This window comes from Panthera leo, chromosome F2, assembly GCF_018350215.1.
Source record: "Panthera leo isolate Ple1 chromosome F2, P.leo_Ple1_pat1.1, whole genome shotgun sequence".
Taxonomy (NCBI): domain Eukaryota; kingdom Metazoa; phylum Chordata; class Mammalia; order Carnivora; family Felidae; genus Panthera; species Panthera leo.
The window spans coordinates 9,138,996-9,164,570 of record NC_056695.1 but is presented as its reverse complement, the minus strand read 5'-3'; positions in this window follow the sequence as shown (position 1 = coordinate 9,164,570).

Genomic DNA, 25,575 nt, shown 5'->3' with positions numbered 1-25,575 from the left:
TGTTTTTATTAAGTTGAGGATGTTCTTTTCTCTTCTTAGTTTGATGAGAATCTTTATTATGAATGGATATTGGGTCTGTCAAATGTTTTTTTCTGCATCAATTGAAATGTTCATGTTTGTCAATTAACTGATGTTTTAAAATGTTAACCCCACCTAACTGTTTCATATATTGCTGGATTCAATTTACTAACATTTTGCTTGTAATTTTTGCTTCTATGTTCATGAGGTATATTGGTCTGTAGTTTTCTTATAATAACTTTGTCCTGATTTAGTGTAAGCATAATGCTGGTCACATAGTATGAGTTGGTAAATAGTCCCTTCTCTTCATTGTCTGGAAGAACTTATGTATAATTAGTATTATTTACTTCTTAAATGTTTGATAAAATTCACTGTAGAAGCCATATATGCTCCACATTTTTTTTTTTTTTTTTTTGTGGGAAGGTTTTACTACAAATTCAATGTCATTGATAGATGTAGGGCTAATCTGATTATCTTAAGCTTGGTAAATGTCTGTCTTTTTTTTTTTAATTTCTGTCTTTTAAGAACATATTTCTTTCATCTGAGTTGTTGAAATTACTGCCCTAAAATTTTCAGGATAATTATAATTTTGATAACTAGAATATTTAGTGATATTAACTCTCTTATTGCTGATACTAGAAATTTCTTTTCTTTTTCTCTCTTTTTCTGACTAAAGGCTTATCAATTTTATTGACATTGAAGAAACTGCTTTTTAAAAAAAATAAGTTTATTTTTTTATTTTGAGAAAGAAAGAGTGCATGCATGCTTCAAAGTGAGAGAGGGGGAGGGACAGAGAGAGAGGGAGAGAGAGAATCTCAAGCAGGCTCTGTGCTTGTCAACATGGATCCACACCACGGCCTGATCTCACAAATCATGAAATCATGATCTGAACCATCAGGCGCTCCACAAAGAGCCAGCTTCTGATGTGGTTGTTTTCTCTATTCTGTTTCTGTTTTTTCTTCCATTAAACTTCACTCTGTTCTTTATTATTTCATCTATTTGCTTACTTTGGATTTCATTTCTCTTCTTTTTTTAGTTTCTAAGGGTGAAAACTGAGGTCACTGATTTGAGATGTTTCTTCTTTTCTAACATAGGCTTTGGCATTACAAATTCGTCACTAAGTACTCTTTAACACTGCCCGCATTTTTTTATATCTTATATTTTCACTTTAATTCAATTCAAAAAGACTCTTTGATTTCTTCTTTGACCTCTGGGTTATTTAGAAGTATATTATTTAGTTTCTAAGTGCTTGGGAATTTTCCAGAAATCTTTCTGTTATTGATTTCTCACTTATTTCCATTGTGGTAAGAGTACATACTTTCCATAACTTGAATCCTTTTAAGTTTATTAACACTTGTTTTATGACACAATATATTAACTTTATTGAAAATGTTCTGTGTGCACTTGAAAAGAATGTATATTCTGCTATCACTGGATGGAATGTTCTATAAATATCAGTTAGGCCCAATTCGTCAAAAGTATTATTGAAGTATTCTATATAATACTTCAATATTATATAGAATAATGTTGAATTTATTCTAACAATTGTTGAAAGAAACATGTTGAAATCTCAGACTATAATTGTGGAACTTTTCGATTTTCTCCTGAAAATTCCATCAGTTTTTGCCTTACTTACCTTGAAGCTTTTCCATTAGTTACATAAATATTTAGAATTATTATGTCCTCCTAATGAGTTGACCTTATATAATATATACACATATATGTACATATATGTATAAACTTACATATACATGTATATATACATATATATGTGTATATGTATACAAATATACATATACACATATATATATGTAAGTTTTCTCTGCTAATATTGTTTGAAATCCAATATTAATATAGTTACTCCAGATTTCCTTTAATCTTTTTTTAATGTTTATTTTTGAGACAGAGAGAGACAGAGCATGAGCGGGGGAGGGGCAGAGAGCAAGGGAGACACAGAATCCGAAGCAGGCTCCAGGCTCTGAGCTGTCAGGAACCTCGAAATCATGACCTGAGCTGAAGTCGGTCGCTCAACCTAGTGAGCCACCCAGATGCCCGTTCCAGATTTCCTTTAATAATATTAGTGTGGTATGTCTTATTCCATCTTTTTAATTTTTTTGTATTTTGATATTAAAGTTCACTTATTATAGGCACCATACAGTTAGTTGGGTCTTCGCTTTTTTCCTTGTCTGACAATCTCTATCCTTTAATTAGGGTTTTTAGACACTTACTTTCAATGTGATTATTGGTATGGCTAGGTTTAGAACTATCATCTTGCCGTTACACTTTAATTTGTCCCGTTTCTTTTTTGTTTCCTTTGTCCTCTTTCCTTTTTTAACATTTCTTTTATATTAATTGAGTATATTTTCTAATTCTATTTTATCTCCTTTGTGGGTTTATCAATTATAATTCTTCACGTTGTTTTCTTAGTGATTGCATTAGATTTTCTAATATACACGAGAGGTTGGCAATCTTTTCTTGTAAAGGGCCTGATAATAAATATTTTAGACTTGTGAGCCACATATGGTCTTTGTTACATATTCATTTTTCTTTAACTTTTAAAAACGTATAGCTCATGCAAAAACAGGCTGTGAGCCAGATTGATCTGTGAGCTGTGGTTAGCCAACTGGTCGTATACATCTTATCAGTCTTCTTTCCAGTAATATTGCAGCACTTCATAGAATAAGTCTCTTCTAAGAATACACTTCATTTCTTTCCGTCTGGCTTTTGTGTTCTTTTTGTACCGTATTTTACTTTTATGTATGTTATAAGCTGCACAATGCATTATTACTCTTATTCAAACAATTATCTTTGAAATTGATTGAGACTATAAAGAAAAAAACATCGTTGCTATTCCCTGGACCATTCATTCTTTTGTGAAGATTCAATTTTCCATCTAGTATTCTTTTTCTTCTACCCCAAAATTTCCTCTAATATTTCTGTTCTTGCAGGATTGTTGCTGGTGAATTCTTCCTTGCAGTGAAATTTTCCCGGTGACGATTTCTTTCACCTTTTGTGCATCTGAAAAACCTCTATTTTGCCTTTGCTTTTTCAAGAGAATTCTGCCTGGGATAGAATTCTAGGTTGACAGATTTTATTTTCTATCTTGGTTTACGTTCTGTGTGTGCTTAAAAAGAATGTGTCTTCTGCTTTCGTTAGATGGAATATTCTATAAATGTTCATTAGATTCTATTGGTTGACAGTGTTACTGAGTTCTGTGTTCTTGTTGATTTTATGTCTGATTGTTCTTTTAATTGTTGAGAGAGGGCTGTGAAATTATCTATAATTGTGGTTTTGTCTATTTCTCCTTTTCCTCTTTTTCAGTTTGGGCTCCACGTATCTTGAAGCTCTGTTTAGATGCATATGTATTTAGGACAGCAATGTCTTTTGTTGGATTGACCCTCTTGCCCTTATATGATATCCCTCTTTGTCCCTGGTGATTTCTTTGCTCTGCAGTCTACCGTATCTTATACCAAGACGGGCTTCTGCTTTCTGTTTTAAATGAATGTTTGCGTGGTATCCTTTTTCTAACCTTTTACTTTCAGCCTACCTATATCAATACATCTCAAGTGACTGCTTTGTAGACAGCATCTAGCTGGGGGTTATGCTCTTTTTATCCAGTCTGCCAAGATCTCTCTTTTCATTGGTACATTGAGACCACTTACTTTCCATGCAATTATTGAAAAGTTAAGGTTAAGCCTGCATTTTAAAAATTTGTTTTCTGTGTTTTCTCTTTGTTTATACTTTCTCTGTTTTATTGCTCTGTTTTACTGAGAGTGACATGAACATTTTTTTTTTTTTTTTGGCCATGCCATTTTATCTATGGTGTTTTGAATGTATCTTTTTGTACAGTTGGGCTTTTTATAGTAGTTACTCTAGGTACCACGTTAGATATTCGTAACTTATCAAATCTTACTGATGTGGACATTTTACGCATTTGAATGGGACATAGCAACCTTATTGACACTCGTGTCTGCTTCCCCACTTGCAATTGTCACAAATACTTACATACGCCGAGAGCTACGTTAGGTAGTGTTATAGTTTTTGCTTATGACAGTTGTGTCATAACTAATTTAGAAAACTCAGAAGAGAAGAAAAGCCTATTGCATTTACTCCTATTTTTGCTCTATCCAAATTCTTCCTTTATTTTTCTCAGACAGGATGGTCAATCTAGACATCATTGCTCTATCTTGGCAAGAAGGCACAGTCCAATAGAAAAGTTGTGAAAACTGGGGCACCTGCATGGCTCAGTTGGTTAAGCATCCTACTTCAGCTCAGGTCATGATTTCGTGGTTCATGGGTTTGAGCCCCGGGTAAGGCTCTGCACAGGCAGCTCAGAGCCTGGAGTCTGCTTTGGATTCTCTGTCTCCCTCTCTCTCTGGCCCTCCCCTACTCACAGTCTATCTCTCTCTGTCTCTCAAAAAATAAATAAACATTAAAAAAAAAGAGGAAAGGTTTTGAAAATGTATGTGGCTAGTTTCAACGATAACTCCAACACTCCAGCCTTCCGGCAGAAAACACAACCCAGCCACCAAGTAAGTGTCCCAGGAATGATGCCAAGCAAAAACCTCTGTGTCCAACAGATGCTGAGCGAACAGTGAGACTATGTCAACTGTAGGGGCTATAAGAAATAGTATGCAGGGGCGCCTGGGTGGCTCAGTCAGTGAAGCGGCCGACTTCGGCTCAGGTCATGATCTCACGGTCCGTGGGTTCAAGCCCCGCGTCGGGCTCTGTGCTGACAGCTCAGAGCCTGGAGCCTGTTTCAGATTCTGTGTTTTCCTCTCTCTGACCCTCCCCTGTTCATGCTCTGTCTCTCCCTCTCTCAAAAATAAATAAAACGTTAAAAAAATCTTTTTTAAAAAAAGAAATAGTATGCAATAATAATTTCATCATCAGCCACTTGTTCTTGTTTGGGCCATTATTATTTATCAAATTTCTGTATTAAGTTATATATAAGTCCAAATATGGTATTCAGTGATGAACAGGACCTTAGAGAATATCTAACACATCACTTTCCTTTTCCATCACAGCCATATTACTGTTGAGACAACAGAGACCCAAAAATATTAATTAATCTGTTCAAGGTTAAACCGGTTTAGACACAAAACAGATCTAGCATTTTTGTCCGGCCTTCAGCTCCCGCATACTCTGGATCACATCATACTAATAATAGAAACTGAATCCGTTTCTATTTCCAGGTTCACCTAGATCTTACCCAGAATCACAATAATAGAAATTCCCATTTATTTCGTGCCTACTATGTGCTGGGGGCTTTGTATGCGATACCTTTATCCTTTCCGAAAACTTTTGAGGAAACAGAAACCTTGCCAAAGCTGAAACACTCCAAAGTGATGGCTGGTATTGGGATCTAAACCTTGTTCTGTCTAATTTCAAAGCCTGTAATCTTTCCATAATACGTCATCGTTGTTTTTGTCATATTCCAGCTTGCGTTACTACTTTCATTTTATCTCTTTTATTTACCTCAGTATATTATATCTATATTTAGGGCACGTGCAGTTTTATTTTATTTTTTTTTCATTTTTCCTTCATACTATGAGGATCATAGTCTGAGCTAAAAAACTGATCAAGAAATAATTTATGTAACTTTTATTTTTGGAGAAGGCAACATTATATGGCCTTAGATAGCATTATATTAATTATAACATCAATTTATTCAATCAGGATCCTACCACATATTACTGATAGGACTTACCACTAAAATCCCCAGATACCCAGTCTCAGTATTCCTTAAGCTGGGTTTTAGGGCTTTCATATTCATTAACAGAAGAAATGAAATGAGGAATTTGGCCCTTCTCTCTGACAAGGAGTGAGGATAAGAATTAGGTGAGAGCGTGACAAACAAGGACAACCAATAGCTATTAAAGAAAATGACTCTCCTTGGAGCTACATGGAGATGTACAACTGAAAATCAATTAACAAAAACAAACTGCTACTTGGAACAACGCTGACCTTCATTATTACCAAACTGGTTTTGTGGTTTAATTTATGAGTCTTGTTACGACTCTTAATTAAAACTGTCTTGAAGGAGAATACCAGAGTTACTGCGGAAGAATTATTTCATTAAGGATGCATTCTTAAAAAATCAAAAAAAAAAAAAAGGATGCATTCTTTTAAAATAGAACAATAGCGGAAATATTTGGAACAAATCGCACTGAAACAAGAGGTCTTAATTTGCTTCAACATTAAAAGCAGATATTTGCTTCGGCTGAGGTCCATATAGAGTAAAACTGACTTGACTTTAGTTTGCTATACCCTCATGGAATCTCCAAACCAGAGGTGTGCAGGTGAATGGCTAGCAACTGGTTCTTGGGACGAGAAGCTGATTGGTAGTGCTTGCCAATTTTTGTACGGTGTGAATAATCCCACCCTCTATGATTGGTAGCCAATTTCAAGCTACCAAAGTAACATCAACTGGCTCTCACAAGTCTTGAGAATTTAACAGTTGGCTCACTGCTCTTATTTCAAAAGCAAGAGAAATTCTTCTCTGACCCATACAGAGTCTCTTTAAAAAATTTCAGTGGTAGGGGCGCCCGGGTGGCTCAGCCGGTGAAGCGACCTACTTCAGCTCAGGTCATGATCTCACAGTTTGTGGGTTCGAGCTCCGTGTTGGGCTCTGTGTTAACAGTTCGGAGCCTGGATCCTGCTTCAGATTCTGTCTCCCTCTCTCTCTGCCCCTCCTCCACTTGTGCTCTGCCTCTCTCTCTCCCTCTCTCTCTCTCTCTCCAAAATAAACATTACAAAAATTTACATTTCAGTGGTTATTTTTGCATGCATCATGAACATAAACTGGTATAAGACAAGAGTTCTGCCCTATAAGGCCTAAAATCTAACTGGGAAGCAAGACTGTCATAAAATATAAATAACATGATGGGGCGCCTGGATGGCTCGGTCGGTTAAGCTTCCGACTTCGGCTCAGGTCATGATCTCACCGTCCGTGAGTTCGAGCCCCGCGTCGGGCTCTGGGCTGACAGCTCAGAGCCTGGAGTCTGTTTCAGATTCTGTGTCTCCCTCTCTCTCTGCCCCTCCCCTGTTCATGCTCTGTCTCTCTTTGTCTCAAAAATAAATAAACGTTAAAATATATATATATATATATATATATATATATATATCATGAAACAATGTGCCAATAATTGGCATTAGAATAAAAGCTAAGAGATTACATATAACCCACAATTTTTAGATTAAAATGTGCTTTTATTCTCCAGACCTTTGGTACAACAGCACCTTCGTTTGATTTTTCAAGACATTGAACATTTGATCTAAAAAAAAAAAAATCTAAACATGTCATTGAGAAAACAAGCAATCTTATGTGTTTTGACTGGCATGGCCTCAAGTTACAAGACAAATCAGATACATCTTTAGGGTCTCCTTTTCCATATGCATTAATAAATAAATTCACTTTTAAGTGTTTATGTCACAAATGTGCTACCGAATGCCGGATGCACAAAGAGAAGCCAAGATACAGTCCAACGTTAGTTTTCTATCGCTGCTCTAACAAATTACCGCAAACCTAGTGGCTCAAAACAACAGAGATTTATTGTCTCACCGGTCTTGAAGTGGAGGTCTAAAATGGGCCTCACTAGGCTAGAATCAAGGTGTCAACAAGACCACGTTCCTTTTGGAAGCTCTAGAAGCTTGGTTTGCTTTTTCCAGCTTCTAGAGGCTACCTGCATTTCTTGTCTCCTGACTCCCTTCCTCCACGCTCAAAGCCAACGACTGCAGGTTGAGACTTTCTCACGTCACCCTGCTCTGCCCCTGGCTCTTCTACCTTTCTCGTTTACTTTTAGGAATGCCTGTGATTCTTAACCTAAGTAATCTAGAAGGATTATCATTGTACAGTCAGCTGACTAGTAACCTTCATTCCCTCTGCAACTTTAATTCCCCTTTGTCCTGTAAACTATCATATAGTCAGATCCTGGAGATTAGGATGTGGACATATTTGGGGGCCATTATTCTGTCTATCACAAGTCCTTATATTGAGGGAAGTCAACGTCTGGCTGCCTTTGAAGCAGACACGTAAGCATCCACCTAATCCCTAAATGGTGGTGATCTCTTGGGATCCCCTTCACCCATCTGCTCACCCAGTGTCATGGTGTAGACTGCCCCCTTTCTGTGGATGACTCCGAATTTTACATAGGTTCTCTTAACCTCTGAACATGGACTCATACCCAATTCACACTGGAAGCATTTTCAGTCCCCACCCTGTTGCTTCTGTATTCTCTAATTTTTGTCAGCATCACCTCCAGACAGGTTGTGGAAATATGGGGTCTTCCTCAATTCTTCCCTTCTCTTTGCCCCATCCAAAGTTAATCACCAACTCCAGTCTCTTTTACCCTTACTATGTCTCAAATTACTTTATTTCCCACAGCCATCGCAGTGCAACGTACAGAGGATACTATCAGCCCTGTTGGAGTCTCTCCCATGTAGTTTTATGGCCCTGTGTCTTTGCTTGGGCCATCTGTTCTGTTGGGGATGCCTCCCTCCTCTTGGCTTGACTGGTTCTGACTCATCCCCCAGGCTGGGCTAGGTTACTCCCTCAGCTCTCCCAGAATGCACTACAACCACACACCTTTGCAAGCGTCTCTTGGTCCTATAATGACTTCATTGTTATTCCCCTCTTATGGAACATGATAGACTCCTCAACTATGGGGACTGACTGAGCCATCACTTTTCTATTTACTCCAGCACAAGCCTAGAGCATAATTCGCTCTCAACAAACATCTGTACTAAGAATATTGAATAAGTTGATAACTGATGCCCAAGGGGTCTTACAAGAACTTAGAATTATGCTACACTTAGATGTATAAGGATTTAACATTTCAAACACTAAAGCATTTCGAGCTCACTTGGAAATAGTAGAAAAATGTAAGGTGCTATTTATAGTTAATACTAATGTTTATCCTGTAGGAAGCAATGTTAGCAATAATCTAACCATGCATATCATCATTACATCACTTTACCATTGGTTTTAAGCTCACCTGTCTGATAACTTTGGTCTTTGTTTGATGGGTGGGCAGCAGATTCTGAAGCTTTAGTCTGTATGATAGGGCAAAGATTGGAGGCTGCACTGAGACAGCGTGCACTAGATTTCCATCATACCCTCCTCTTATCTCGGTTTCAGAGGGTAGGCTGCCATAGTGAAGGCATTCAGGACAGCGATCAGGAGAATGTCATCTATACTCAGCCAGGCATAGTAGAGTTAAAGAAATTTTAAAAAAGAAGAAATGATCCTGAAACCAGCTTGTCAAGACATACAGGAAAACATTCTTGACTATAAATGTGATTAAGAACTAGAACAAACTACCTCAGGAATTTGTCAGCTCTTCAAGCCCAGAACTCATAAATATGGACTATTGGACAGATATACTGGACACATCCGTCTGTCTTGTCTAATTCATTTTCAGCTTGGGGGCAGAGGATTAGGTACAAGTAGTTGGTAATAGAATGTTCAAGAACACTTCTTGAATAAATTTAGCCATGAAGAATTTTTTTAGACAAGAACATTTTTGTAAGCACTTGAAAGTTCTAACATCTTTTCAATGCAGAACCAAAGCATTGACTCCAATCAATTAATACTCTGCAACCTTAAATAAGATGATAACCGAGAAGTCAAGGGCAGACATAGAGTGAGTTACAGAGTGAGTTATATCAGGATAGGGAATAATCTCCAAGTGCACAAGCTTTATTTTCCTCATGGGAAATGAAATGACTGCCTGGTCCACTAGTGAAATGTTTTTGCCATTTTAGAACAGATTGATCATGGAAACTCAGTGTGACAACTGCATTTAAAAGTCTCATATGTGCCCTAGAAATAAGATAGAACCCACTTCATATATTCTCAAACTTGTCCTCTACTGCTCTGGCAGTCCCTAAAGAATCTCATTTCCTTTTCCCATTTTTGGTACCACATAAGTGGATACTTTAGTTTTTCTCAAGGAACATTCTGCATCAGTTGAATTGAGTTTTATTTTAGAATGTTGAATATTTTTTATGTATATGGAAGATCACACAGTGAACTATCAGAGTCAGATTTCTGATGTCATCAGAATCAGATTATTATTAAGGAGACAAAATTCAGATGCACCGCCTAAACTAATTTATGAAGCAGTTGCTAAGTATATTACAAAATAGATTACTAAGTACATAATTACTACAAATCTATGTAAATTAAAATTAAGATGTACTATATAAGCATATAAATTAGATATCAAAGTCAAATGTTACTTATTTGTTTCTTGCTGGATTATGCATTTGTTGAAACAGTCAAGTGTTATAATTAATGAATTCCCTCTCCTCTGTTAACCAGATCAACAAATGTGAAATTTTTAAAATAGTATCTAGCATATACTAAATATTATATAAGTTTTACTACTGGTATTATTATTGTTTTTATTATTTTCTTCAGGTGAGCATAGGAAATTTCCAGTGAAAATCTGTTAGCCTTTTGACAAATGCAGTAAAAGTTTCTTTAGAGTTCTAAGGCAAAAGACAAATAGCCAGAGAGATTGGCCATTTGCAAGTTTCTCACAAACGATATCAGCTATAATTCATTGTACATTTTCTATCGCCAAACATTTGTCTAAGTGCTTTGCTAAGCTATTTCACTCACTTAGTCTCCACGACAACTTAATTAAGGAGGGTTTATTAGCTTTATTTTACAGAAAAAGTGTGGAAGGCATAGAGAAGTGGAGTAAATACGTACAACGGTAGATAACTTGATAAAGCCAAGACTCACACACTCAAGGCTCATGTTTTCAACCAATTCTCCTCCCATGCTTCCATGTTTTACATGAACTGACTCCAAAGATGATTTTTAAATGCAGTGTAAGTGGTTGGTCTGATTAGTGCAAATACTGATTGAGCATTTACCTTGGCATACCAATAAAATAGATTCTGCACATTCTACATATCAATTCCATGCAGTCTGCCTGTTGTACTGGATACACATTGTCAGGGACTTGAAAGATATTTAAGACTGTACCACCTAGGGAAGAGTGAAATTGGAGAGATTTTCTTCAAGCCTTCATTCTCCCTAATAGTCATTAATTGCCTCTTTACGTGGTATCTCTATTTTTTTCCTCATTCTTATATCCAAAGCCTTAATAACATGCACACCATAATGTCAGCCAGTTACATTAATACACAAAGGACTGTTTTAATGGCATCTCTTTTTCTTTGCTATTTAGATCATTATGATAACTCATTGGTTACCTTTCACTGAACAGGTATACGCAATCTATTTTCAAGGGCCTTCATGAGTTTGTTAAACATTTCTGAGAAGAGTCAGACGCTGCTTGAAAACAATTACTTGAGAAATAGCACTGTTCTCTATAAGAATCATGGCTCTGACTAAGGATCCCAGACCTTTCTGTTTCTGGGAAACAGAAAGAGTCAGTCTTTAAAGTTCAGGCACTAACTGAGCAAATTAGTAACGACTTACTGTTAACCTGACGTTGAGTGCTTGGGCAGTCACTGTTGCAACCACTCCAGGACTAAGGAACAGATGTGCCTAGAGAAGAACTGGGAAAAAGAAGTACTATAACTGAGATTGCTTATTTTCATCTTATTTTATCTTTTGCATTGTGTTCAGTCCCCAGGAGTACATTTTATGAAGGGCATTGATCGACAAACGAAGATGTGCCCAAAGGCAGATGGCAGGAATCTGTGAATCATGTTGCACAGAACAGGACTGAGCTCCCTGGGTTCGTTCAGTCTAAGAAGGGGAAGAACACAGAGAACGCAGATGCACCATCCAAATATTTGAAGAATGTTTCATGTAGTTTTGAGTAACTCCAAGAAACAAATTAAGGCATGAGAAATAGTTGGGAAAACATTTTTCAATTCAGCATAACAAATATTGCCTGCAACACTGAGCTGTCCAAGGAAAATGGTAGCCAGTTCACTGTCATTGGAAATTACAAAGTCACAAAAATTCCATATTCAAAGAATCCCGAAGAAGTGCCTGTCACACAGTTCTCCTTTCATGTGTAAGGACACAGAATCTCAAAGAAGCTCTGTGTCGTGCTTAAGATCTTACGGCTATTGGTGGGAGAGCCAGGACTTGTGTCCCAGGGGTTTCTGCTCAAAGCCATTCCACTAGGACTCACCGATGTTGGGTGACCAACAATGTCACAAAAAAGGTACTGAATCGTTGCAAGATTGAGCTAGATCCCATCCAAGAGGTCTGCCACTTCTCAGGGTCTGTGCTTTGAATTTGGAGACGATTTGATTGACGTGTTTTGTTTTTGTTTTTTTGTTAAGGAACAAACGTTATAACTGCAAGTAAATATTCATTTTCTGTGACTGCGCTCGGGGGTTTGAGTCACAGAACTAGCAGCATGCATTAAAGAGCACCACCAGTTCTGCTAGGTAAGGAAAGAAGAGGACAGGCCAGAGATGTTCTAACCGTCTCTTCAGGCTGCTAAGGGCTCGTCGTGCTCCCCTTCTGGGGATATTTGTGCTTAACAGGAAAGGCATTCTAATGATGAAATTCCAGAACAAAATAATTAAAGGAAAACAAGATTAGGGTGGGGAAAGGGGGAAGGCAGATTTGTCTAGATAATTCTTTGGTCCTAAAATCATATTATGTCTCCTTTCTGGAAGACAGAATGGTCAGAAAGAGCTTTGTCTTCATCTTCTAACCGCACACGCTCGCTATTTTGTTAATACGTGCTTTCCCCCTCAACACACAAATTCTAGACACAAATTTTTCTTGCCTGTGAATATATGAAACATGAGTTCATTACAAACGTGAAGTTTTAGAAACTTGATTCCGGTTGGGCTATGAATGCATGGAATTCTACTAATACAATACGAATGATGATTTCTAAAAGTACAAGTAAGAGCTAAGAGCTAGCTTTACTGAATACGAATTATGTTAGGCCGCGTGATACGCATTCTGCATTCATTATGTCACAAACTGATATTAGATACCATTATTGTTGCAAATTGTATTGGCGCTAACCAAAATTTTGCAAAATGAAAAATTAGTTCTCTAAAGAGACTTGCAGAAGTCACACAGCTGGGAAATAGCCCAACTGAGATTCAAACTCACACCTGCTCTGGTGAGAAAGTAACATAGAGAGAAAAAGTACGTGATACAGAGGAGAGCTAAAAGAACAAACTCGATTTTGAAAAAAAAAAATTTTTTTCTTGAAGGTGACTAACGCTACCTTTTGGGGTCAAATTTCTTATCATATGCTTATCATGCCATTCAGAGAGAGAGAGAGAGAAATCTTCCCTCCCTGATTTTCTCAAGGTAACGATCAAAGGTCTTTATACCGTTCTTTAGCACTTTGTTATATAAACCATCATAATTAGTCCGATTTTCTCCATTTCTGCATTTTTTTCTTTATTAACTCACTCAACAAATATTTATTGAGCAGCTGGTACATGCCAGGCACTGCATTTGATACATGGGATATAACAGACGCAGCTTTCGCTTTTCTGAATCTGCCCACCTAATGGGAAAGACACACGAATCAAATGCACAGGTAAGCGTGCAATTTCAAACTGAGATGCATGTTATTGGCAATGATAGAGCACCTTAATGCCATGATAGTAGACAGCAGGTGTGTTAGCCAAGGTTCTTCAACAGACAGACACCAAAAGCTTCTTTGAGCAAAAGGAGAGAGAGAGAGAGAGAGAGAGAGAGAGAGAGAGAGAGGGCAGAAGCTGGGAGTCATCAAGTAACAATGGAGGTCTAACCCACAGTGAAGGAGAGAGAGAGGAAAGAAGGTTGGTTTGCTCAGTCCCTCAGGGAGTGGTACCCGAGCCCGGATCATCTGTCCGAAAAGTCCCCTGTGTCCCTGCCACGTTCAGTCATCGGCTGGGAGCAGCCTGCGAGAAGCGTGTCCGCAGGGAGCCTGTGCAAATGGAGTCAATTATACTCCCCACAGGTAGAGTTTTGAGAAGGATATTGTCATGGTGACCACAACAGGACAGTGACATGGGATGACTGGAAAATATTTTCCTGAGGAATCAATAGTTCCCTGAGACTGAGGGTCGGTGGTGGGGGGGGGGGGGGGGCGGGGAACGCCCTCATAAGGTGAACTGGATGAGGGGGCATGTGGGGACTCACTTTCATAAGATTCGAATTTTTTGGTTTATTTGTGCATTTTTTTTTTGCAGCTTAAAACAATATTTATTTTTTTCCAGCTTTACTGAGATATAATTGGCATATAACGCCGTGCGAGTTTAAAATGTACAAAGTGTTAATTTGCTACACTTACTTATAGCAAAATAAGTATAGCCATAATGCTAGTTAACAACTGCATCATGTCACATAATCAGCGTTTCCATTTTTGTCGTCAGAACATTTAAGTTTCACTCTTTTAGCAACTTTCACGTGTGTAAGACAGTATGATGAACTATAATCACCACATTGTGCGCTAGATACTCAGAGCTCATTCATCATAACTGGAGGTTTGCCCCCTTTGACCTGCATCTCTCTGTCGCTTCCCTCTCCGGCCCCTGGGAACGCTCATCCTGCTCCCCGTGTTTATGAGTTTAGCTTTGTTACATTCCACATATGAGTGAGATCACACAGTATTTGTCTTTCTCTGCCTGATTTATTTCACTTAGACAACAGCCTCAGGAGCCATCCATACTGTTGCAAACGGCAGAATTTCCATCTTTCTCACGGCTGGACAATATTCCATTGTACGTAGACGCTTCGATGTCGGGTTTGGATCCTCGAAAATGCTCTGAGCTTGGGAGGGGCTCCCCATGAATCCCCATGTCAAGATAACACAAAGTGAAGATCTCAGAAATGAGGTCAACTGGACAATCCTTAGAGATGCTTGGCTCCTACGGGAGGAATCTAAGCAGGAGTGTCGCCTGCTTAGACAATGCCCGCACTCCCCAGACTTTGGTCCTTGTCTTACTGTCAGCTTTATATGAGTTATTTAACTTATTATTACCTAATTGTAAAGTGAGGATCATGGCATTTATTAGGTCACACACATTAATGGTTGATTGGCTAAAGTATATGCTAGAGGAACATGCTGCCTCAATTCAGACGGCGTAAGGATTGTTCTCCACCTGTTGTAGTTCTACTGAAACGACCGTAGGTTAATTGCCAATAGAACTTTGTCCCTCTTTGGGTACAGCAGCTGTTTTTGAAACACCACAAATAATCAGTTAATAGGAATCAAATCACCCACCTGATTCTGAGGCCCCTTGGATCTCATCTTTGTCTCCCTTTTGTACCTTTGAGGATAGACTCATTAAGCTCAATGCCATGGTCAATGCGGTTTGTAATTGGTGTCCGAGTAGCTTTACAACGAACCCTTTTGGAATAACACTTTATATTTTCAACATCAGAATATGTATATAAAAAAACCATTTCGTAATCACCAAACTCAGTAGAACTGAAGGATTTGAGTCAGTAATCGAGAGTCAGAAAAGTGTGATTAATTTCCACCTATGGCTTATGTCTCTGCGGTGGGATGGGTTCAGAAGACTGGACTGGTTGGTCTCTTGGTGGAGATGAGTTTATCTCAGGGGACATAAGCGACTTGAGTGTTTTGTGTGACGGATGAGAGCTACCTCTACATCTTTAATTTGGGGATAGTGAACTCCAGATACGGAAGCAGGATCTTTAGACTTTGAATCTTCAAAATGGTGTTGTTCATATTTGAATGTAACAAGGAGTATTCCATTCGGGTGGCCCTGTGGGTGTCAAGAGTTGGTGTCATTGTCGACTAGAATGGGGCCTGAGGGCCTATGGAAGCACTTGTCCATTTAAAGACTTTTGGGCTTTGCCCTTACGCAAGCCACTCTTGGGTCACTACGCGATTTCCTGCCAGCTTTCCTGCTCCTGTCTGCCCCAACACCAGTCCTGCCACAAAAATAACTGTGCTAAATGACAAAAATCTAATCATATTATTTCTCAGCTTAAGGTTTGGTGTTTTTGTGATGTTTATTTATTTTTGAGACAGAGCATGAGCAGGGAGGGGCAGAGAGAGAGAGAGAGAGGGAGGCACAGAATCCGAAGCAGGCTCCGGGCTCTGAGCTGTCAGCACAGAGCCCCACGTGGGGCTTGAACCCACAGACTGTGAGATCATGACCTGTGCTGGAGTCAGACGCTTAACTGACTGAGCCACCCAGGCGCCCCTCGGCTTTAAGTTCTTTAATAGAGTGGCAGTGCTTTCTGGCTAAAGTCCTAAATAGCTTTAGCACGGTATTAGACTTTCACGATCTAGTCCCTCGTTAGTCCTCCAGTTTCAATTCTTACCATCCCACATGCCACGTCTCCGCACCAAACGTATGGCCAGCTCACCCTCACTAGACCTGCCATGCTAGCTGTGGCTTTGCACCCGAGGTGTGTCTTCCCATCCTTTCCCCACCTGAGCCAGGCCCACTTCTGATCGCTCTTCAGAATATGCCCTGCCATCCTCTCCGAGAAGATTCTTTGCTTTGACCCCTTGGCCCACCCTTAGCTGCATACCCTACTATATGTCTGTACAGCTTGGCTTTCTTTCTCCTGGCAACCAGCAATCTTCTTCCTGTTTCTATTTATTTGCCTAATTTTAACATTTCATGTACCTGGAATCATACTACACGTGGTCTTTGGTGACTGGCCCAGTCACCATGATATTAGCATGGTTAGCATGTTAGCATGATATTTTCAAGGTTTATCCATGGTCCTTTTTTTTTTTTTTTAATATTGCCACTATCCTCTTGACCATGAAGTGCTATCTTACTACAGTTTTGACTTGCATTTCCCGGCGACTAACGAGGAAGCATCTTTTCAGAGGCTTATTGGCCGCCTGTCGATCTTCATTCGAGAATTTTTAAAATTTCCTTTGCCAGTTTTTTTAGATTGGGTTCGCTCTGACTTATCGAGTCATAAGTGTTTCCCATGGATTCTGGATACAGGCCTTTATCAGTATGTAATTTCCAAATATTTTCTACCGTTCTATGGCCCGTACTTTCACTTCTTTGATACTATCGTTTGCAACATAAGTGTTTTCAATTTTGATGAAATCCAGTTTATCTTTTATTTCTATAGCTGCTTGTACTTTTGGTGCCATATCTGAGAAGCCTTGCCTTAACTTGAGGTCACGAGGATTTACTCCTCGGTTTTTTTCCAAGAGTTGTATAGTTTCAGATGTTACATTTAGGTCTTCAATCCATTTTGAATTCACGTGCGTGTGTGGTGTAAGAAAGGGCCCAACTTCATTTTTTTTTTCCAGACGGATATTCAGCTTTCCCACCTCCGTTTGTTGAGAGACTATTCTTTTCCTCCATTGAACTGTCTTGGCACGCTCATGAAAAGTCAATCTCCCAAAAATGCAAGACTCTATGCAGTCCCAGAAATAGCTCCGGAAAGCAGCCCCCGAGATGTCTGTAGGGTCCAGGAGGAGCCCCATTATTCTCCACCCCAGTGACCTCATTGGCTGAATGAGTCACATTCTCTCACCAGACTCTTTTTGTGTTATCTTCCTGCTTCTGCCATGTCACCCTTGTGGCCTCCACTAGCTGACCCTGGGTTTAATCTTCTTTCACACAAACACAGCCATTGTATGTCTTAGAGTATATTTGAGGCAACAACAACAAAATGTTCTTTGAAATCTGTTTGGTGAGTCTTTCCGTCACCAGGCCTCCAGAAACTGGTAAGGCCCAAAGAAAGGAAGCTGGTTGCTGGGTGACAGAGCCTAAAAATAGGTGGTCAGACCTCCAGTGCAAACAGCCATAAAGACTTGCTATCAACATTTCGCCGAGGGCATGTGCTGAGAGCCACGTGTGGAGATCGCATGAGAGATTGCTGTCATGAGTTGCCCTTTTCTATATTTTTTATTACTTCCAGCAGATTCCCATGGCATTCTGTTTACTCTCCCAGTCGACCTGTATTATCTTCTGTTCTAATTTTCGGTAGTAGTTTTCTAGTGGGAGATCAATGGCTACGTGAAAGTCTTGGTTGTCAGAATTGAGTTACGATCCCATTTCCACCACTTACTAGCTAGGAGATCCTGGGGAAGGTATGTGGCCTCATTAAACCCTGGTCCCCTTCTCTGAAAATAAGGATCCTTATTTCATAAGATGGTGGGAGAATTAAGTGAGGCCTTGCCAGTGCGGCAGTTATGAATGGCACGGACATGCATTCAGCTGTGTCTTAAAAGTTGATTGATATCTTCAACTTCTTTGGTCGTATGAATTTGTAGTTATGAGCTGAAAACAACAACTCGAGCTTAGTCTGTGTTAAGATGGGTGTTTTGCTCCCAACGTAAGGTGCTATTTATTTCAGACTCCTGAAAGAGGTCTGTACCTGTGGTATATAAATTATGCATTGAAACTAATGAACAGCACACTCTATTATTCCAACTATAGCTGTAAATACATATATGCATATTCCAGCTTTGAGAAGAATTTGTGACGATTATTAAACCTGGCACCAAGTGTTTATGGAAATTATACTATGATAATAAATGGATCCAACCTCGTTAACAGAAATGTGGTCAGAGCAGGTGGGCAATTTTGTCCAGCTCCTGGGCCACCCAGAGGCTTACGACAAACTCAGCATCATAAAATCATAGAATAAGAGAGTGTAAAGAAACATTAAATGTCTATTATTAAATCCTTCACTTTAGCCTTAATGAAATTAAGTATTCACCCGAGAACAAATAGATTGTTTCCTAGAACAATATTAATTACCATGTTACAGGACTAAATTTACTAAAAAAATGACAGAAAGAGGAAATTGAATGAAAGAGAGGAACTAAAAGAATTCCTTCAAACTCTGAAATAGGCCATCTAGCTGAGATAGAAACAGATAATTTCAAGCAATTTAAGTTTATTCCATAAGCAGATAAGGATAGAGAATTTTCTAACTCATTCCATAAGGCCAGCATAATCCTGGTACTGATACCAAACAAAAATAGAATAAAAAAGAAAAATATGTCAGTTTTGTTTAGGAATGTGCATGTGAAAATCCACATAAAATGTTCAATGATTATGCATAGCTAGAGTTAAAAATAATGACACATTTGGCAAACCAAAGTTTAAAGAATGTAAGGACAACTCAGCCATGTGGAATCTATTAATGCTATTTACTATTTCATGAGACTTCATGAGAAAAAATATCATCATCTTGGTAAATGCAAAAGAAGTCATTTGGTTAGATTCATCACTGCTTTCTGATAGAAAAAGCTAAGTCTCTTCATTAGGGAATAGAAAAACACTTTATAATTTAATGAAGTATGTTTATTCAAAACATAAAGAGTAATAATTAATGCATGAATGTCAAAATCATTACCATTACATTTGAGGACAGAAGACAATTTACTTGCAAATCTAGCTCTTAAAAATTTTTTTAAAAATGTTTTATTTTTTTCAGAGACAGGGAGGGAGACAGATCGCGAGTAGGGGAGGGGCAGAGAGAGACACACACACAGAATCCGAAGCAGGCTCCAGGCTCTGAGATGTCAGCACAGAGCCCAACCCAGCAACGGTGAGATCATGACCTGAGCTGAAATCAAAGACCCAACTGACTGAGCCACCCAGGGTCCCCGTAAATCTAGCTCTTAGCCAGATTCTTTGTGTCAGCCAACATGTCAAGCCTTAAGAAGTATATATACACATCTTGAAAAAAAAAATCAATGAGTCTCATTATTATCTAGAATAATCTCAAAACCTATGAAAGCCAATACAAGATTTTAGTAAGCTTGTTTTATATAAGATAAATCAATAGCTTTTCTATGCATCAGAAATAACCAATTAAAAATGAATAAAAATCTATTTTCTAATAGTAAAAATAAAATAAAGCTATACAGTATTTAGGAAAACACTTACAAAGAAATGTATAAAATCTTTATAAAGAACAATAGAAAGCTTTATGTAAGAACTGATATATAACCCAAAATATATATAATTTGTTCAATTTTGTAAAGATATCAGACTTTTTAAGGTAAGTCTTATTTAATTATCATCAAAATCTCCAAAGAACTTTTATAATGGGGCTTAATATGGTTGATTTAAAGTTATCTGAAGAGAAAAATCTATGGACATTGCAAGTAATATTTTGAAAAAATAACAATAAGAACGTGCTTAAAATTATGTTAATTGAAAGTATGTTTATTATTTTTATTTTAATAGATCACAAATCACTTGAAAACAGCAGAAAGTAGAGAAACAAATTCATGAAAATATGCAGCATGAAAATTTGGTAAATTTGCTATTTTAAATCAGTGAGAAAAAGGCTAACTATTCCAAAAAAAAAAGAGTAACAACTGGTTATGCTTTGGGGGAAAATAAACTAAGATATCTAGACACAAAAAATAAGGTTCAGATGATTTAATGGGTTTAGTATAGTAATTTACAAAAATAAAACCATCCCACAAACCTATGAAAGTATTACCAATGTCACTAGTAATTCCAAATGCAATTTAAAACATGAGATATTTTTGTCTACTAGATTGACAATTATTTTAAGGCTTAATAATATTCAGTGTCGACAAGGAAATGGGAAAAAATACTTCAATACAAAGTTGATAAGAGCATAAATCGGGATGGCCTTTTTTTTTTTTTAATTTTTTTTTTTTTAACATTTACTTATTTTTTGAGACAGAGAGAGAGCATGAACAGGGGAGGGTCAGAGGAAGAGGGAGGCATAGAATCTGAAACAGGCTCCAGGCTCTGAGCTGTCAGCACAGAGCCCGACGCGGGGCTCGAACCCACAGACCGCGAGATCATGACCTGAGCCGAAGTTGGACGCTTAACCAACTGAGCCACCCAGGCGCCCCTAGGGATGGCCTTTTGAAATGCAATTTCATAGTGTTCACCAAAAGCAGGACGACAATTTTCAGCAAAAATAAATGTGCATGTGCATGAAGATATATATGCAAAGTAGTAGTATATTTTAAAAGCCAACTGTAAGGTGGGGCACCTGGGTGGCTCAGTCGGTTAAGCGTCCAACTTCGGCTCAGGTCATGATCTCAGGGTTCGTGAGTCTAAGCCCCATGTGGGGCTCTGTGCTAACAGCTCCGAGCCTGGAGCCTGCTTTGGATTCTGGGTCTCTCTCTCTCTCCCCCTCCCTCTGCCCCTCCCCTGCTCATGGTCTGTCTCTCTCTGTCTCTCAATAAAAAATTTTTTAAGCCAATTGTAAGGTTGGGGCAAATACGTACTGATAAAGAAATGAATATGCTTCTTATGATCCATCCATCCATTCATATCGGACAATACTAATGCATGATTAAACAACATGAAATAGATGTACATTTCTGACATGGAATGATTTCCAGAGTATAAAGATTGAAACAAGAAACAGAAGTTAGAAAAAGTAAGTAAGACCGAACCATATAGTTGGAAGGAGAAAACAAAAACAAAGCTGGGTGTGTGTGTGTAGTTACATAAAATAAGGAATATGTTGAGGGGTGCCTGGGCGGCTCAGTTGGTTAAACGTCCAACTTCGGCTCAGGTCATGATCTCATGGTTCGTGGGTTCGAGCCCCGCATTGGGCTCTGAGCTGACAGCTCAGAGCCTGCTTCAGATTCTGTGTCTCCCTCTCTCTGCCCCTCCCCTGCTCATGCTTTGTCACTCCCTGTCTCTCAAAAATAAGTAAATGTTAAAAAAAGATTTAAAAATATATGTTGAAAGTTTGCCCCTCCCAGGTTGACTGTAGGAGAGGTTTAGGCTGGAGTGGGACGCCCAAGAAGGACTTGCCTCTTTGATTTTTTATATTTCTCTGTATTACATCTTTACAAAGAGATGCACCCACTTAAAGGACTGAAAAAATAAAATAAAAATAGAAAAGCAGTTATACTCTTCCCCAGGTATTTTTGGTGTCTTCTAGGGAAAACAGCGAAAAGCAGAGTTTTTAAGCACCGATGAACAAGAAAGAGGCGATGTTGTGGCAAAACATACGTTAAAGATATTAAGTAACGAAATAACTAAGACAAAACCACTAGCTAGTTTTCACTGTGCTCTAATACAGTTTTTGATTTGGGATGCATATCTTACAACTAACACTTGACCACTTGGCCTCAGGCCAACACTCCCTAGGTGAGACCATCCAGTTGACAGGAAGTGTCCTTTGTGAAACGGGAATCAGAAATACTACCCCCAGTGCCAGGTCCCTAAAGTGGAGGTGGCCATTTCTTGTTTTATTTTGTTGTATTGCTCTTGAGTCATCAGCATATTCGAGTCTGCCGGAGAATAGAACGTCAAGGAAAACAGACGCTTTGTTTAGTCCAGCAAATTCTTCACCAGAACAAGCTACATTTTCTCTTGGTGGCCATAATTTTAAGGGCGAAGACTAATTTGACATACAAGAAGGAAGATATACTACAGCTTGAGAAGGAGAAAATGGAATTCGTTTCAGCTAAGGAAGCAAGTGCAGGCTGAACACTGGTCTCATAACTCATCCAAGGCAATTCCCTCTCTGTAAGTGTTTTCTGATAAATTGGGAAGGAACGCATTGTTTTTCACTGGATGCCTCAAGAAGAAAACTCACATTCTTTAAAACTGGCTCTGGAAGACTCTTAAAAAACTAGAGGCTGGAGATTAGGGACAAGAAGAAATGGCCATTTTATCCCCTCAAAAGTGAACCCAACTAGAGTAAGAGAATGTGATCAATAGTCTCTTTGAGACCTTTAGGTAAGTTACGGGGTCCAATTTTTCCCATTACTTGAGAGAACCGAGTTCAGGTAAAATGACTTGGCCTGGCCATTTGGCTGATCTGTGGCAGACACAGATTATTGCATATTTGAGGCAGGTCTCTATACTTGTATAAGTCCAACTGGTTTTAAAGCATTGGTGTTAGTGCAATACAATAAAAGGACTCAGGGGCACCTGGGTGGCTCCCTTGGTTAAGCACTGGACTCTTGGTTTTAGCTCAGGTCATGATCTCACGGTTCTGAGTTCAAGCCCCGCATCAGGCTCTCCACTGCTTGGAGCCTGCTTGGAATTCTCCCTCTCTCCTTCTCTCTCTTCCCCTCCCCTGTGCACTAGCTCTCTCTCTCTCTCTCTCTCTCTCTCTTTCAAAATAAATAAATAAACTTTTAAAAAAGGGACTCAAAGTTTTGGGGCATTTATACATCATTTCATCATTCATTCATTAGCAAGCACTTAAGACACTGTGGGCACTGTGATAAACACTGGAATATAGGACACAAACATAAAGAAATCAGTTTCTGACTGTGAGGGTCCTTGGATTCCTTCAGCACCATTGTAAAGGAATGAATGCAGGACCCATCATCAGTCTGTGTCACGGTGTCAGATGAATATACATTCCCCGGTCCTTTCTCCCCCCATCCATCAAAATAAAATGTCATAACGTGCAGTCTGATGTCCTATGGATGAGAGCAGGTGTCCTATGTCTACATAACATCGTGTCAAATAGCTCTCCGCAAGTTTCCTCTTTTCGTAATAACTCTTTACCATATTTTCCAAAATTATGAAAAGCAGATGTGGGAATTAAAATATAATTGAAGATTATCTGGATATTACTTTTGTCGTTGGTTCTAGTGAAAGGATCTCTTAATTTGTCTGCAGTCATGAGCAAAAAAAGAGATCTAAGTGTTTAGCTATTCCTGAGCCATGATATAAGGTATGCCAGCAGATGTCTGTCCTATGGCAGTGAGCTTTTAGTCTTATTTTTTTCCGTTGCAATATCTTTTGTTAATGTGTATTTATTTTTGAGACGGGGGGTGCAGAGAGAGGTAGGTGGGAACAGAGGATCCGAAGGGGGCTTTGTGCTAACAGCACTGAACCCGATGTGGGGCTTGAACTCATGAACTGCGAGACCACGAGCTGAGCCAAAGTCAGACACTCAACCAACGGAGCCCTCCCAGGCGTTCCCATTTTTTTTTCCGCTCTAAATGTTGGTCATAATCAAATTCTTCCTTTCGTCTCTGTGCTTGAGGGACAACTGAATGCCACCCTGAGTTCTTCCACTCTCCCACAATCTCAGGAACCCACTTCCCTGTTGAGAAAACAGCTACGTTACCCTCTCATCTTGTTTCAGTCCTAAACCATCTGGCCCCCACAGTTCCAGCTCACCGTTCTTCAAAGTCAGGGAACAGGACAGTCCTCACACGGAGCAGCTCGATGGAAGTCCCTCTCCACATATCTGTTTCGTGGTATTTTTCCTTGGTGCCTAGTTTGATATTACTCTCTCCAGACAGATCCTGTTTGATAATATGCTCCTCCAAAAGCGTATTTGTGATGCTGCTACTTCTGGCCATCTCCCTTTTGAAAATACAGGCTATCGGCTCTTAACCTGGCAGGTGGAGAATATTCTGAATCAATAGAATATGCCACAAAATCTGCCACAGCATAGACGTGGCTAATAACAGCAAATTATTGTTAGGAGGATTTTCAAATCCTCTAGCCAAGAGCAAGGCAGTTTAAGCAGGGTTTCACATTTATTATTTTTGTGCATTGTCCTTTGCATCCCCCCCACCCCCCAAGAAACTTTCCCATACAGAAAAAAATATATATACTATTATCAAGTAGTGTTTCTGGTGCAGTGTGGAAAAAAAAAATCAAGATTAGAGTAAAGGAATTTGGATCTCTCCCTCTTACCGGCTGCCTTTGAGCAGCAGAGATTAGTTTTTTGTGTGTCCACAAACCATGATTAATAGTTTTGTCGAAAGAAAAATGCAAGATTTTTTTAAATAAGAAGAAATGAGAGTATAGATGTAACGGGTGTTTTGTTTTCTGGAAAGATTCAAAGAGAATTTGTTCCTGCAGAGAAAAATAACTTACATTTATTTTTCTGCAGTGCCACGTTCTTCTTTTTTTTTTTTAATGTTTATTTATTTATTTTTGAAGGGGGTGGCGCAGAGAGAGAATCTCAAGTAGGTTCCGCACTGTCAGCACAGAGCCTGGTGTGGGGCTCAAGCTCACGAGCTGTGAGATCATGACCTGAGCCAAAATCAAGAGTCCGACGCTTAACTGACCGAGCCACCCAGGCACCTTCAGCACCACATTCTTGCTGTTATATATCTTTTCACAGATGTCCTATGCCAATATTGGTGAGCCATCTAAATTAAGGCTAATTAATGGTTTCTAATGTACTTAATTTTTTTTATTTAAATGTTTTAATGTTTATTTATTTTTGAGAGAGAGAGAGACAGAGCACAAGCAGGGGAGGGGCAGAGAGAGAGGGAGACACAGAGTCTGAAGCAGGCTCCGGGCTCTGAGCTGTCAGCACAGAGCTGGACACGGGGCTCAAACCCATGAACTGTGAGATCGTGACCTGAGCCGAAGCCGGACGCCCAACCGACTGAGCCTCCCAGGCACCCCTAACTTACTTAATTTATTTTAACAGTTAATACATAGGACATATTTAACTTTTCATGGAATCTGTGGAAACTCACACACTCACATATGAGTGTGTGTGCGGATATAGATATTTAATTTCTGATAACCAATAACATTAAACGCTTTTAACAGAGATCACTTAGATTTTTCTGCTTCAGAATCCATCTTGGTTTAAGGCTATTTACTAGACTCTTATTAAAAATATCAAGTCAGGGGGCGCCTGGGTGGCTCAGTTAGTTGGTTGTCTGACGCTTGGTTTCAGCTCAGATCACG